The sequence below is a fragment of the Canis lupus genome, chromosome 3 (assembly GCF_003254725.2).
Source record: "Canis lupus dingo isolate Sandy chromosome 3, ASM325472v2, whole genome shotgun sequence".
NCBI lineage: Eukaryota > Metazoa > Chordata > Mammalia > Carnivora > Canidae > Canis > Canis lupus.
In genome coordinates, this window is record NC_064245.1 from 86,785,231 (window position 1) to 86,802,159 (window position 16,929).

At 38.0% G+C, this 16,929-nt stretch overlaps 1 long non-coding RNA gene across 1 annotated transcript; it reads right to left on the minus strand.

The window, feature by feature from the left end:
• Positions 1–9,318: 9,318 nt before the first annotated feature.
• On the minus strand, positions 9,319–13,812 carry LOC118354354 (uncharacterized). Its single transcript, XR_004814763.2, has 3 exons — positions 13,442–13,812; positions 12,028–12,164; positions 9,319–9,439 (listed from the first exon to the last, which is right to left on the minus strand). It is a non-coding gene; the product is annotated as an uncharacterized LOC118354354 (long non-coding RNA).
• Between the last annotated feature and the right edge of the window lie 3,117 nt (positions 13,813–16,929).

Genomic DNA, 16,929 nt, shown 5'->3' on the forward strand with positions numbered 1-16,929 from the left:
TTCTCTCTCATTCATTGTTGACCTCCGGAAAGTCACTTCTTGTCCTTGAAATTCTAACCCCTCTTCTGCAAAATGGGTCGCATAACATCTTCCTCTCGCTCTGCTGGGACGGATTAAGTGAGATGATATGCGTGAAGTACCTGCTGCATTACAGGAAGCTGGTGGTGCTGGGCTTTCCCGGGGCAACAGGAGGCAGAAGCCATGGGAAAATGAGAATGTGTCAGTTATACAGCTAACGCCTTCCTGCCAGGGATAAACATTCTCAAGGATGGGAGAAAGGGATCTATATGGACCTGAGCTGAGGGAAACAGCTGTGCACTAAGGTTTGTGCTGGGAGAAGACACGTCTTGCTGTATCTTCAAAGCACTGCACTGAAGAAGGCCAGATGATCTTCCCTCTGCTGAGTGGGGCTGAGACATCTGCACTCATCTCACTGCATGTCTGGGAAGGGCTTTGGTGACCTGAGTGGCTTTGTGAGCAGTGACTTCACCATTGATCCTAAGCCATAAGCAATCTGTGCAAAGCAAATGGGACAGACTATTTCTTTTCCAATTTAAAGAACTTTCTGTCAGTAAGTGTTCTATTCCAGAGCTAGACCCAGGCCCATCCAAGTGCACAGCTAAGTGGGTCCGTGCATGTATATTAATGATTTCACTGGAGAATATTATGTTGTGTTTGAGACTAAACGTTTCTTTCCGTAGATTTTACAGTTTCCAGAGTCCTTAAATAAAACCACAATTAATACTTCTTAGAGTTCTCCACCTGCTATGATGTAATTCGATACTGAGTTACTTTATAAAGTTGGGTGGTAGGGATAAGTCCATTTTACAGGTGAAAAAAGTGAGCCTCAGAATACTGTCTAAAATGTTACAGCTGGTTAGTAGTAGCCTCAATGCCAAAATCATTGGCAATAGCTCACCAGAGGTTACATATTTGGGGGCTCCAGAGGTTAATTCTGTATAAATTAGAAAAAAAATATCCACTTTACACATTTTATAAAACGTGATTATATGAACACGCTTCCAAGGCCTCTCTCAGGATCATGGATGGGGCCTAGGCAAGTGAGGGCCCCAGAGGGTAAGTTTCACTATCTTCACAGAACCATTTCTGCTTGCCACAGTGCATTGTGCTAGCAAGAGACCTGCGTCTGGTACAGCACACGTGCTGATTAGCTAGTAATCATGATTATTTTTTTTGGCTTTAAGTCATCTCCACAGTGACTCAGAAATACATGTTTCAAGATGAGAGCCATGGGTCATTCTAGACTTCATTGCTGTCTTCAGAAAACCCACCCCCACCCCCACTCACCCTCACTGCTCTTCTTCCTCCATTTTTAGAAATGCAAATTATTTTATCATCTCATTGCTAGGGAGCATGACCTCTTTTTCCTCTGGTTCTCCTTCCACAGCCTTAAACAATGATTTTGTTTTGTTTTGTTTTGTACTTTTGGAGAACACCATGGAAGCTGTGAAAGCACCCATCTGCCTTTTTCCATATGTATCATAATCATCATTTAAAACACAGGCTGGGCCCATGCAGGGCGCAGAGTGAGCAGTCGACCAGGTGTCAGGAAACCCAAGTTCTAATCTTGACCTTATCTCTGTCTACTTATCTGACCTTGTATCATACACTTACTTTTTTGTATTCTGGAAATACTTCAATCACACTACCGTGTGTTAGGAGGAAACTTTAAGCAGTGGTTTCCATTTGGTCTGCATCACAAAAAACATGGTGCACTTTTAAAATTCAGATTCCCAGGCTCCATCTCAGGCCTTGATAATCATAGGAAGAAACAGATACCCTCTACGATGGTCCCCAATTGTATGTATCACCAACAGTCAAAATAGCAGATGGCAGTTCCAATACGCCACAGATAACTGAAGAATTCAGGGATTATTTCATTTCCTCCCTCTTTTACCAAGGGGATAGCATTATATCAACACTTTGAGAAAGGAGAAGAGAAGGCTTAACAATCCCTTTTCATCTTAAATCTCAGATAACTATCTTGTTGAACTGGAACTGTGGTCTGTTAGCCATGCACAGCTCTGACAGGCACCTTGGGGGCTCTACTTGGCCAAGCATCCCAATGCCTCCTTGCTGAGCTTCCAGTGGTGTTGGCTGCAAAGTTTCTGAAGACAGCAAGCCTCCCAGGCACAGAGTGGGTCTCTGAGATCCTTGAAATGCCATGGGCAGTGTCCTTACACATATTGGGGAACAAGTGAGGCAGGGATCTGTGTGGCGCCTACTCTGAAATGCCACTGCTGAGCCTGTGAAAGGTCCAAGAGTAGATCAGATTCCCAAGTCTCCAGCTGGCAGGTCTGTAGGAAAATCAGATTCCTGTGAGTCCTTAGAGGTCATGGGAGGGTGACTGGTCCCAGTCAGAGGCAGGGTGGCTCAGGAAGTGAATAGGACAAAAAAGGAATGAAATGTGACCAGAAGAAATTGACTCCAGTTATTAATTTTCCAGTTTGGCAATCCTAGATAGGGTATATGTCTATGAGTACTTAACAGAGAGAGTGGTCTTCAGCTTCAACAAGCACATTCACACACCAAGGGTAACACACACATACACACACACACACAAATACACACACCCCTTGGGTAAATGACTCAGCTGTCAGTCATGAAACTAGCCCAAAGTAGCAGCAGCAACTAAAAATTGCATGTGTATGTAAACACACACACACACACACACACACACATACACTCATGTACTTGCAGCACATTCACCGAGCAGAACCTCAAATTCTAACCAATTTTTAACCTTTTATTAGACTCAGTCTTTGGGCCAAGAAGTATAGTTTACTCCTGGTTATATTTCTCCAAGCATAGTGCCTGGCATCCTGTGGCAAATGTTTGTAAGGTAAATTAATAGATGTAGCAGCAACTATCAGGTATATTACTTCTTAGTACTGAAAGGTGAATATGATAAAAGCTTTCAAAATCATAATGGATTGTAGCTCGGTAGAAATGTTTATCGTACTTTTAAATGGAGAACCCTAGGCATCCATGAGATCTGAGAACTGAGAACTCTTAGCTGAAGGCTGGTGAACTTAGTAAAACCTATGAAATGCATTAACTCCAAGGCAGATATGTATATTGATTAAAAATTGCAAAGTCCTCTGTGTTGAATAACATGACAAGGATCACATAATTCTATTATTACTTGCCTTAAACTATCTCTTCCACTAAACAGTGACTACTTGAAGGTACTAGATCTGTAGCACTTGTGTTTGTAGCCCTGGTGCCTAGCAATGTGTGTCAGATACACTGTAGAGATGATTATGTCCTGATTAAAGTGCATGGAAATGTGAATATTGACAACCTATTTGAAGTGTATGTTTACTCCAACATCCCATATGTACCTCTTTCAACTGACCTTGTAAATGAAATGCTCTGCAGCTGAAGGGGAATAGAATGTGTACAGAGATTTTCCAGTGTTTATTTTTACATTGAACATCAACTAGGCCCCAAGGCTAATGCTATTGACCTGTAACACGCATAGAGATATGGCCAAGCAACTGGTCACTTGGTCAGTGAGCTGAAAGGCCAGGAGGATCCTGTCCTCAATGGGACACTGCCATCTGGTGTATACCCCAAGTTAGACAGCCAGGGAAGGGATGTTGCTCAGGGTCAGGAAAGGTAAGGAGGCAGAGCTAACACTTGAGTGTAACATATTGCAAAGGTACTCTGTACACAAGAATGGTCACCTATGTGTTTGGGGTCTTGGAGTCAAGGACTTAAATTATCCAGAAATGGGACAGAGAGGATGATAAGTAGGAAGGGAAAAAAAAAATCTTCAATGTCTGCAATAGGTTGAGTATTTCACATTGGTTATCCCATTTAGCTCTTAGTCACCCAACAAGGGAAGTATTAAAATGCTTACATCACAGGTAAGGAAATGGAGGACCAGAGAAGTTAAGTAACTTGCCTGAGGTCACATAAGAAGAACTACTCATCAAACTACTGCTCTGTTCTCTATATTTTGTGGCCTCTGTGACTTTTTCATTTTAATAAATAGCATCTTAAGAGGAGGGCTGTTCTTCTCTTTGTCCAAATGTAATTTTAAATAGAAGTAAGTAGTTCTCAATGATCAGCAACCTACTGAGTAGAGAAGCACACCAAGAATTCCTGACTGCTTGTAGCTTACTATTTCAGTGAAGAGAGAGAATCACATATTAAAGAGAATTAACACTTAAAAATTAGTGCAACATCAAGACCAAGTAATAGAAGTAGACATTTGACATTGATCTATGAAGAAACGCAGGAGTCGAGGAAAAATTAGTAATTCTAATCCTGTCTTGATTTAAAATTTTGAAATTTTGTTCAGTATATTTTTTTGCATTAATTTTGACTTCTTTGCTATGGAAATACATTTTCCAGCCTTATAAAATAGAGAGATAATTGACATATAAGAGTATGTAAGTTTAAGGTGTACAATGTATTGATTTGATATTTATTTATTGCACAATAGTTACCACCATAGCATTACTAACACCTTTATCAGGTCTCCTCCTCCTCCTCCTCCTCCTTCTTTTTGTTTAAAGATTTTATTTGTTTACTTGAGAGAGAGACAGACAAAGAGCACAAGCAAGGAGAAGGGCAGAAACAGAAGGAACAAGCAGACTCCCTGCTGAGCATGCCCCACCCCCAGCCCCGCACTCCGCCTTGCCAATGTGGATCTCGATCCTAGAGCCCTGAGATCATGACCTGAGCCAGAGTCAGGGACTTAACTGACCCAAACACCCGGGTGCCCCACATACTATCTCTTCTTTTTTATGGTGAGAACATTTAAGATCTACTCTCTTAGCAACTTTCAAGTATATACTAGAATATTATAATTATTTTTTAAGATTTTATTTTGGGATCCCTGGGTGGCGCAGCGGTTTGGCGCCTGCCTTTGGCCCAGGGCGCGATCCTGGAGACCCGGGATCGAATCCCACGTCGGGCTCCCGGTGCATGGAGCCTGCTTCTCCCTCTGCCTGTGTCTGTGCCTCTCTCTCTCTCTCTGTGACTATCATAAATAAATAAAAAAAAAAAAAATTAAAAAAAAAAAAAAAAAAGATTTTATTTTATTTATTCATGAGACACACACACACACACACACACAGAGGCAGAGGGAGAAGCAGGCTCCATGCAGGGAGCCCGACATGGGACTCCATCCTGGGACTCCAGGATCATGCCCTGGGTCGAAGGTGGCACTAAACTGCTGAGCCACCCAGGATGCCCTAGAATATTATTAATTAGAATCACCATGAGGTACATTAGATCCCCAGAAGCTATTCATCTTCAAACTGGAAGTGTGTACTCTTTGACCAATATTTTCTCAGCTCCATCAACCTCCAACCCCTGGTAACGACCATTCTAGTCTCTATCTCGAGTTTGGTTGTTTTAGATTCTAAATATAAGAGACTTCATACACTATCTGTTTTTGTCTGATTTATTTCAGTTAATATAATGTTCTCAAGGTCTGTCTATATTACAAATGGCAGGATTTCCTTCTTTCTCACAGCTGAATAATACTCCGTTATGTCTATTCACACATCTGTATGTTACATGTATGAATACAAACACATACACACATATATTTATGCACATCTTCTTCATCCATTCATCTTTTGACAAACAGTTAGGTAGTTTCCATATTTTGGCTATTGTATATAATGCTGCAGTAAACACGAGAGCATAGATACCATTCTGAGATCCTGATTTAAATTCCCTAGGATATTTACCCAGAAGTGGATTGCTAGATAGTTCTATTTTAACTTTTTGAGAATCCTGCATACCATTTTCCATAGTACCTATGACATAATATTTATTTTTTAAAATAAGCATAAGATATTATTTATCTTGATTACTGAGTTTTTTTTGGAGCCCCGTTAAGTTTTGTGCCTTGGCTAAGAGTCTAACTAGTCCTGATTCTGAAGGATTTATAACTGAAAGGATGGAAACAGTCTAGAAAAAAAATGTTACTTTGGCATCACGTCTGTCAAGGAGATATTGGCTTGCTTACTATTGTTATAATGCACCTTGTTTTCTCATGTGAAAAAGTTATAACAATCATTAATAATAAGACACTGGTAGAAACACAATATGATAATTATTATGAACCCTATATACTTTGAAGTTTTATGTGTTTTATATAACAACCAGTTTATCTCTACTCAAGGTTAACTAGAAAATTAAGTGAGCTATTAGATATAACATCTCAGTTTTGAAGCATGATATGTATGTGTTAAAGCTGTTAATCACAGAATGAAAGATACTTGTTTTTGTGGGCTCCTCAGGAAATTTTTGTGTACGTACATGGTGTTAATGCATAAAAATGCTTTTGCTTCTGATTTTTTAATTAAACCATAAATATTACACGGGAAATAATATTTTCTACCAACATATTGTCAATGTAGATTGACTAGTATTTGGCTCTAGATTTTCACTAAAAACACTTTAGTGGTGAAAAATCTCATTAAACTGAACAAAATTTTCTCTAATGGGAGGTGTTTGGGAGACCTTTCATGCAACAAGAAGTCAAGAACATCATTAAGCCATAAGCCATTCCAGATGTGATCTTGCAGAGTCTCAGACACAGATTTAAAATATTTCCAGGGGAAAATGGGTGGTGCAGTCAGCTAAGCATCCAGTTCTTGATTTCAGCCTCAGGTCATGATCTCAGGGTCATAGGATTGAGCCCTGGGTCATCCTCTATGCTCAGTTCAGAGTCTGCTTGAGATTCTCTCTTCCTCTGTCCCTTCCCCCACTCAAACAAATCTTTAAAAAAAAATATTTCCAAACAACATAATATCCCCAGAAAAGTTCACTATTGATGTTTGGGGATTTTCCCCAGAAGGCACAAATCATAAAACTGAAGAGACAGTGTCAATGTTTTGTGTCTTAAGTTAAGGCTTAGTCCTGCTCAGCTTAACTTCTATTAATTATATTTCAACTCATAGCAAGCAGAAATTAAGAAAGATGTGTCATGGTAAGTAATTTGCTCCCATTCCCTAATGCAATGTCACAATCTAGATCTTTCTTCTGAGAAGATTTAGTTGAAACTTCCATTCCTCACCTCTTGGTAAGAATACCATTTAATGTTCCATTAGTGAAGCAGAACATTTGGAAGACATAATGAAGAAAATTCTCAAAAGAACTCGAGGAAGACTTGAGGGAGGGCCCTGTTTTCATATTAATCTTGTGGTTAAGTTGGAGTCTGGGTAAAGTGGTAGAAATTCCTTTGTAATTTATCTGGCAGAGTAAGATTTCAGTCAGACAAGGTACTTACAATTGAGAAACCAGCTTCTCTCCAGCCATAAAGCATGCTAATTGGAAAGCTGTGGGCAGACTTCCTGCCAAAAAGCAGGGAATCTTCTCAAATATTAATGATACCCTCCTGCCAAACTTTTGGATGCTATCATGAATCTGGTGGCTTACAGCTTTATGTCACTTCATCATGTCTTTGATCTTGCTGTTGGTGTACCCCAAAGAAGTACTACTCTCTGTGGTGGGGCTGTGAGACACAGTGTAGAAGCACTTATGGGCTTGGGAGGGAAAACTGGTGTCTACGCAGGTGGACACATCCCATAAAGATGACCTGCATTACAAGCTGAAACAGATATTGATGAATACATTCCAGAGTCACACCAAACTCAGTAAGGACTTTAAATTGTTCTACAATCATAGAATGTGGATGGCATTGCTAGCAAACATAGAAGACAATGGGAATAAAGTCAATGAGTCATTCATTCAGAGATTATAACAGAAAATGATCATTCGGGAGAAGCAAGAAGTCTTCCAACTATGTTGGGAAAATGTTTTAAGGGAAGGATAGCATTGGCTATAAGGTGCAGCTGAGTGATCGCATACACAGTTTATGGGATGTTCAAGAGCTCCTAACTTATTTTTGAGCAGCTTAACGAAATTAATGCTGTTTCTCCAGATGCCTAATTCACTCCACAGAAGTGGTCTCCATCTCAAATCTCAACCAGAAGTTGATTTGGAAGCTGGCAGGCATGCATCCTTGGCAACTGAGACATCAGCAATGAGAGAAGAGCCTGCAACCTTCCCCTCTGCCCAGGAACAGGTCAGAACCTTGGCACTCCACTTTGGGAAGATTGCCAATTTCGAGTTTTAGGCAGCCCATATAAATGCTTTATCTGAACTGCCTATTACTTCATGGCTAAGGGCCTCTCCATTCAGCCAAAGTGGTCAGATAGACACTTGATGAGCATTTGGGTTGTTATGCCAAAGTCATTTTTGGCCTTCGTTTTTGGATACTTGTGAGAGCAATTGTCAACTCAGTTCCTTGAATAATTGATTGCAAAGAGGGTTCCTGTAGATGGAACTTAAAGTTCTTATGAAGGCATTCCAGAGCAGAAATTTCCATGGGGAATAATGGTATAAGAAAAGGTATAATAAATCCTCACATTTATATAGTACTTTATAGTTTAATACAATAGTTAAGAGCACAGGCACTGGAGTCAGACTGAATTAGGTTTTTGAGTTATGTTAACTCCTATGAAAATCAGTTGCTGAAATTCAGGTTCCATAGTTTCTTAAGGGCTTTGCTACTTACTGACTGTGTGGCTTCAGACAAACCTAACCTCTCCAATGACCCTGTTGGTAAAAATGGGTATAATAATGTCTATATAATAGGGTTGGTTTGAGAATTCAAAAATATACTATATGCAAAATAATACATGTAAATATATTTTATATTACAGCTCCTTGCAAGTAAGTAATCAACAGTAGGTGGCAAATCTATTTTATATATTATGAAGACCTGCACATGAACTCTCTAGAGTCAGAGATGGAATTTTATGAAGATGGTCCAGACAAATTTATCAAGTGAGCCAGGCAATTTAAGCTATCTTGAGATTAAACAAACAAGCAAACATGTAAATGGACCACGATGTCCATTGGTAAGGGACACCAATATACTCCAGCTTTTGGAGCATGAACAATATATTAGTCATCTATACATGCATGATTCAAGCTCAAGAGAGCAATTAAGTATTTCCTACTGCATTCACTATGTATGGCAAAGTAAGGGATTATGGTGTCAGGTAAACCTAATTTACATCTTGATTTGACTGCTTACTGACTGTGTGATCTTGGAAAAAATAATTTAACTTTTCTAATCTTTATTTATAAAATGAGAGTAGTAATAGTTCCTAGCTCACAGGGCTGAGAAATTCAATGAGACAATGCTTATACAGTGCTCAGCATAGAACCTGGCGTATGGTAACAATACAGTAAATATTAACTACTATTATTACACATAGAGAATAAAAGAGGACAGGAAGCAAAACAAAAATTTATTGACTACTGACTTCATGTAGGCCACTGTGCCAGATCCTTTATGTGGGTTATTCTTTTTTATTCTCTCAGCTTCTCTGGAGGATGGGCAGTATGGTTCTTATCTTTATAAACAAGGGATCTGAGGCTGAAAGAATTAAACAGTTAAACAGAGAGAGAGGCTAGACATATAAACTGCTCACGCTTTGCTTTAAAGGAATATGTACTCAGAGCCTACTCTTTGCCAGATACTATTCTAAGTACTAGAAACACCCCACCTCCTGTTTTCATAGCGCTTATTTGGTAGTGAGTGGAGAGCTGAGTTCAAAGAGGTACGAGGACGAGGAGTGTGAGAGCGTGGAGCATATGGATCATGAGAATCTTGTGGGCTACTGTGAGGATCTTGGCTTTGACTTAGGAGAATGCCACCTATAGGACCTCTGTACTTGTTTTAAAGGTATGTTAATTTTCTTGACATCTTTTGTTTTTTTTTTTCTTTAAAGAATCATCTTATTGGCTTTAATGTTTAGATTCTGGCTCAAGGGTCTATAACCCAGAACCCTTAAGGGGTATTGGAGGACCATAGAAGGCAACCACTGTGCAAGAGGCCCTGTGTGCATTCCCGGGTGGGCAACAGTGCTCCAGTTGGTGCCTCACCACCATGAAAGTTGTCTCAAGACATTGGACAGTCTCCTAATGACACTTTGGCTGAGTGACACAAGCAGTAGTCAAGATAAACCACAGGAAAGACAGAGGTGGGACACGACCTTGACTCTTTGACTAATAACAATATTTCATTTCATGATTCTCACCATTCTATTCCTGACTAGACTTGATTGCGCTTTGTGCACTGGTATGCCTCATATGGTGCCTGCTGCCTTCACGAGGCCTAAGATTAGCAATTAGCTTCTCCTATGAACATTCAACCTCCACAGTGGAAAATCAATAAATCATGTTCGATAAAGAAATAGGGAATGCTTGAATAAATAAGTGGTTGAATAAATGCATCCTCCCTGCTATCAATCAAAACTTACATGCCCTGTGCAATTTCTTTAGTGAACAGACTATTTAGATATACCAATTTACTCAATAGCGTCCACAAAGACACAACTCTTAATGTCTTCACTTTATCCAAGACATATATTGTTAGGCATTCTAAAAACTGCTACAACCTAAAGGGATGATAATGCTCAGGGTGGAAATTATAGGCATCATGGAAGAATGGACAAAGAAATGGATTTTTCTGAACATAAATATATCTTTAAGTCAATTTTGGAATTTGACCATAAAATTCCCCTTAATAGGTACTTTCAAAAATGTTCTCTAAGACAAGAATATTTCCTGTATTGCCTAAGTTTATAAAATAAGAATATCTGGAACATGAAATCAATGGCTTGTTGTTTGGCCCGTCTTAGTTGTCAATTCAGAACACTCCATAGTAAATGTCTAAAAAATTAATAGGAAGAACAATCAAATTGGCACACAAAGTGGGGGGTCCTGGGACACAATCACGTTCTCAAGCCGCCCTCTTTGAAAGGGAGGAAAGGACTACTTGAATAATTGACTGGTCATCTGGCAAGATAGTGTTGCTTTCTCAGCTTTATAAATTAAACATGAGTGGCAGTAAAAGTACATAAAATATATGTTTGTATTCAACACACATGTATGAGTACATGCACCCCCATATGCATACTGGAGATTCTATTTGCTGCCATCAAAGTAATTGATTTTTCATTATGAGTAAGTGACCTTCACTGTACCCTCCAGGTGACTTGTTTTCCCAAGCACCTGAGCATTCCTTCCCCTGCTGAAAACACTCAGCACTAATCCAATGCCTCTCATTAAGTATGGTGAATGTTCCTTTTGACATAGTAAAACTAAAGCTAGTATAATTTGTGCATGCCAACGGGTAGACTTCCTTGCCGAAGGGGTTTTCCCTGCTGCATATGGAAGGTGCTTAACTTGTGTCCTCTTGCCAAGAGATGATGATCACGCACTGTATACAAATGCATAAACAATTTTATGGAGCGTGACATTCCCTGTGGGTCTCTGGAGATATTAACCAGAGTCCTCTCTTTTCCAAACTTGAAGTTTCCATGAATTGAGGAACATGTAACATCCTTCTCAACACAAGCACTGAGTCCTACATCTGCTATGACTGCAAAAGAGAAGCATAATCCATGAAATATCCTTTTAAAGGATATTATGAGCATAACCATTAGCATGGCAGAGAGTGATGTGATTTCTATAACTCTCTTTATCTCCCTCTCTTGACAGACATATATAGATATAAAGATATAGATATAGACTTAGACATTCAGAAAAGTTTTTATGCAAGCTAAAATTTGCCTTCCCCAGAACCGCAGAATCATTGCCAAAGTTTTGAGCATTAATGGTAATTCTGATGTGTATCTAAAATAGTTCTTTAACCTGCTAAACTTCAACCTTTCTATAAGGTAAAAAAGAAGAAGAAAGAAGAAGAAGAAGAAGAACAAGAACAAGAATAAGAACAAGAACAAGAAGAAGAACTTCTTTCACCTTGTCTCCCAAACCAGATTAAAGGATAAAACCCATAATGTGAAAGTACTTGGAAACAGGCAACACATTTCAGATCTTAGGGGTTAGAGGATTCGAATGTAAGAATGTAAATGTCTATAGCATATTTGCATGAGTTTCAACTTAGTAGAACCTTTAAAGAGAAATGTGTTCATCTCCACCCATAATTCTTAAAATTACTTTAAATTCTGCAGCTTGGTATTTGGTGCATTATACATGAGGTAGGACTAGTTTCGCAGCTGGACTTTATAGCATGGCAGTACTTAGAATATTTTTGTGGATAATGTAGTTCTCTTAAAGTTTTCTCTCCTTAAATTCTGAAAAAAAAAAAGATGATCAAAATATGAGTTTTCTATTTCCAACAAATCCTAAGTTGGTTTAGGACATATTTCAAGTAATGCTAAATGTCTTAGGTTCCCTTTTACATTTACAATGAGACCTTCACAGATTTAAACTCCAATTCACACTTAGGCTAATGTGAAGGGTCCAGAAGTGAAGTCCTGAAGAATGGTGTGAGAGAACAATCTAGTTCCTTATTCAGAAGAAGGTTCTCAAACATTTGGGAAAGTTAAAAATACTTCTGTAAGTAAACCCTGATTCAGCCAAATGACAGGTTGAGATTCAGAACTCAGTGACAGTGGGGAGGCCAGTTTCAGGGTGATAACCCTGCCGGGTTTCATGAGAAAGGGTTTTTTTTTCCCATATAATCCTCTCAAAGATCTGTTTGTAGGTGATATCGTTTCTATTTTTCAAATAAGAAAATCAAGGTTCAGTTATGTGATTATCATCTTTGATATCATTTTAATTTATATCCATCCTTGCAGATGAAATAACTGAAAGCAGCTAAATAAATACAAATATCTGTGTCCTAATTATTTTACAAATGATAAAATATAAGAGTTCTCGGGATCCCTGGGTGGCGCAGCAGTTTGGCGCCTGCCTTTGGCCCAGGGCGCGATCCTGGAGACCCAGGATCGAGTCCCACGTCGGGCTCCCGGTGCATGGAGCCTGCTTCTCCCTCTGCCTGTGTCTCTGCTTCTCTCTCTCTCTCTGTGACTATCATAAATAAATTTAAAAAAAATTAAAAAAAAAAAAGAGTTCTCACTAGTCAGTGTCTCAGCCTCTAGCTTCTTACTCCTCTGAGGCACAGCAGCAAACCATGTCAAGGCCATTTTAAACAGCCATATTATAAATTATTTTAAGGTATGTAGACTATACTAACTGTTGCAACCACTCAGTTTTGCGACTGTGGCATGAAAGCAGCAATTGACAATTCATAAGCAAATGGACATGACGATGCTCCAATAAAACTTTTTTTTTTTTTTTTTTTTTTTTTTACAAAAACAGCCAGCAAGCCAGACTTGACTATAGCTTATCAACCTTTGATCTATGGTCTCTTGCAAATGTCCTAAGTTCTTTCCTTCCAAATTCCATTTGAAGCTCACTTCCACCAAATGTCCTCTAAGCAGCTATAACTAATAATCAGCCCAATAGGTCAAAAATGTTCACACTCTCACATGTTTCATAAACATTTTTTGTGAGTTTATCTGTGTATTGTTTTATTGCCTGCTTTACAAAATATTTTATAACTTACTATTTTTCTTTTTAGGTTGTATCTTTAAGGACATAGGGCCTGTCTTCCTACATTTACGGAGATTGCTCATATAATAAATCCATTACGCTGCTGAGTATTCAGTAAATGTGGTTGAATACTGAAAGAGAATAAAAGGGTCCAAATTTATTGTGAATTAAAAGAAAAATAAGGATGCACAACTTGTGTGGGAACGATTACAGAAACCCTTAGAAATCTGAAAATAATGGAATTATATGGTCAGTGACATTTTCTTTAAAATCCTGTGTTTGGACAGAAGGTCTACAAATACTTTATTTTGGAGGAAATTGTTCTTTGTCCCATAATAGTCACTATGTCATTGCATTACCACCTCCGAGGTATACCATTGATACTGCTTTCTATGTAAAACCATCATGAGTAGACAACTACTAGTCGATTTGCTGTTTTAGGTTGTCTCTCAGTTTGGGAATATTTTTGGCCTTCATTAAATGCCAATATAATACACTATGTGGAATCCTATAAATAAAAAATGTACTTGGGCCAGTTTAGCTGTAGTTCTTGGTATCTGTCAATTTGATTCAACTTCAATTTCAATAACTTTATTGTCATGACAAAGTAAACATGAGCTCAAGAGTTGCCAAAGTCAATAAATCAACATTTGGGTCTGGAGAAAGCCTCTGTATGGTTTTTCTCACAATTTTAAATGAGGGATAGACCAATTGACACATATTTAGAAAAACTCTTTTAGCCTTGTATAAAAATACTGCATTAAGGTGAATTCTCTCCTATAGGCCAGCATAGAGAAATGCTCTCATATGTTAGGTTTGCTTTCATGGGCCAATCAGATACAGATTTTGTTGCCATTGCCAACCCTATGACCAGGAAGAAGAGATTTTCATGCATATCACACTTAAAAGTTATGAGTATTCCTGTGGCTGTTGCTGCCATTGCATAGACCTGAGGTGAGCAAACATTTTGTAGGGAACCACATAGTAATACTTAACCTTGAGAATCTTTATAGTTTCTAGCACAACTATTCAATTCTGCCATTATGGTAGGAAAATACTCATAGAGAAAACTTTAAAGAATGGACAAAAATGTGTTTCAATAAAAATCTATTTACAAAAATGTACAACTGACCCATAAGCTACAGTTTGTGAACTCCTGTTATAGATCTTCCATCATAAATTGGTCTAAGAACTTTATAAATTTTTCACTTTTTTATCGCCTGAACCACATTTTGAACTCCTATATGTTTATTTTTACATTCACTTTGGTAACATGAATAACACTTGTAAATTACTTGACCAATATCTGGATTGTTTGTGTCTGATCCTAGACCCTAGGATCTAGTTGGTACATCATAAATATTTGTGGAAAAAATTAGTTACTGGGTATATGTACTATTATAGGACCTAGAAGGTAAAGTACATCACTCAAGACTAAAAGTGTGCCCTAGGACACTGGGAATACATAATGGGTCTGTTTTTACTTTTCTCTATCCAGAAGCATTCCTAGGATAGATAGAATTGTATATGGTTCCTAGGCTTTTTGTTTTGTACCCCCTTGAAAGTTTAGCCAAGAGTTGAAGAAAAAAGGTGGATATTAGCAACTAATCTAATTTTTAAAGGATCTATGGTTCAAAAGCAATAGTTCATAAAACAGTTGCAATATAACCATGAACAGGAAAGAGTGTAAGACAGAGTAAGCAAAGCATTCTACTATATTTCATAATGAACCAAGAAGCAATAATGTGATATCTTTTTTTCTCTCTAATTCCACTTTTGGTAGTCTCTTCAGTTGATATCTTCAATTGAGCACATACTCTGTGAGAAGCAAAATTCTAGACTTTGAAGGAAGTAGAGAAGGAAAGAGATAACTGCTGCCTCTGATATTCTCTATTTACTTGTGGAGGAAGTTAAGTAATGTAATGATTAACATAGAAGTAACAAAAGAGTGGAAGAGCAAAGGAGAAAATAAGCTTTAGATTATCTTGATTTCTCCTACTACTGAGGGAGAACCCTGTCCACATCATTTAAGTTTTCCTGTAGCACAGCAGTGTCTTTTGTCAGTCTTTATTTTTTATTCCAAGACCCAATTAAAATTCTTATTTGAAAGCTAAGCTATAACAAATCTTATTGGGCCTATCTTCAAATATCAAGAATCTAATCTCTCCTTACCACTTCCAATGGTACTGTCTTGGTCCATGCTCCTGTCCTTTCTCACCCTGAACAATGAGATTCTAACTGGTCTCTCTGCTTCTGTCTTGCTCTCTTCCCAAGTCTTGACCATTTAAAATGTGAGTTTGATGATATCATCTTTCCTCCTATCTCACTCATAATCCTAATCTTCCTATTGATTGACCAGGCCCTATATATGTTCTTCCTACCCATGACCTTTCTAGCCTTACACCTTACCAATCTTCTCCAGCCACATTTTACTTAGTGTTCTGTAAGAATAATAGGAATGCTCATGCCTATCTCCATCCATGTTTCTTGTCTTGATATTATCCATTACATGCATATCTATGACATACTTTATAAGCATTAGGATATTACAACATTATGAAAATAGAGATATATCTATTAACTCCTATGTCCTAAGTGCATAAGCCATTTCTTTATACACAGTAGGCTTTTCTCATGTGGAGGGGATGAAATCAACTAATAAGTAATACATATTATTACTGTTCACCAACTATTTCCATTTCCCTTCCAGGCACATGGTTAGGAGTTAGGGATGACTATGGGATTTGCTTTCACACAGGAAATGTAAGCAGAAGTAGCATATGTCTCTTCTTGGCAGAGATTCTAAGATACAGTGTGCAATTTATGCAATTCGCCATACTTTTTTGGTGGATATGTATATCAAAGGAAAGCCCCTTAGGTTATCTCTGAATGACTATTGAAGAAATTTCTTGCCTGATTACATAGGACATGTAGTTTGAGCAAGAAATAAACTATTTTTAGCAACTGTGATTTGGGATTATTTTGTTCCAGCAGCATAACTTAACCTAAACCTGATACAGGAACATTTTTAATATTTCTTCATATATAGAGCATCCTCCCTATATGCTACCCCAGTAATCCTCTGATATTTCAGGGGCCTGAAAATGTGTATATACTACTTAGAAAGCAGAGCTAGGAAAGCCTTCACCCTGTTTTCTTTAAATCAATTAGACAAAGAGAGAACTTAGCCAGCACTATAGAGTCTAAAGGAATATCATTCTTGTCCTTCTTAATCCCACCTAGAAAGATGAAAGTAATATCAGACAGAGCTGTGCAGATATCTCTGATGTATTTGGGAGGCTTTTGTGAGTGAAATGAACATGCATGGAAGTAATGGAGGATGTTGCTTTTTCCCATAAATCACAATACATAATTAATATTAATATAGTTTCCATAAATGACTACTGTATAGTATGAATAGAGCTTAAAGATTGCTCTTGTCATATGAAATGTTATTTAATAAAGTTTTATAAATAATGATTATCCTCATTTTAAAAAAAA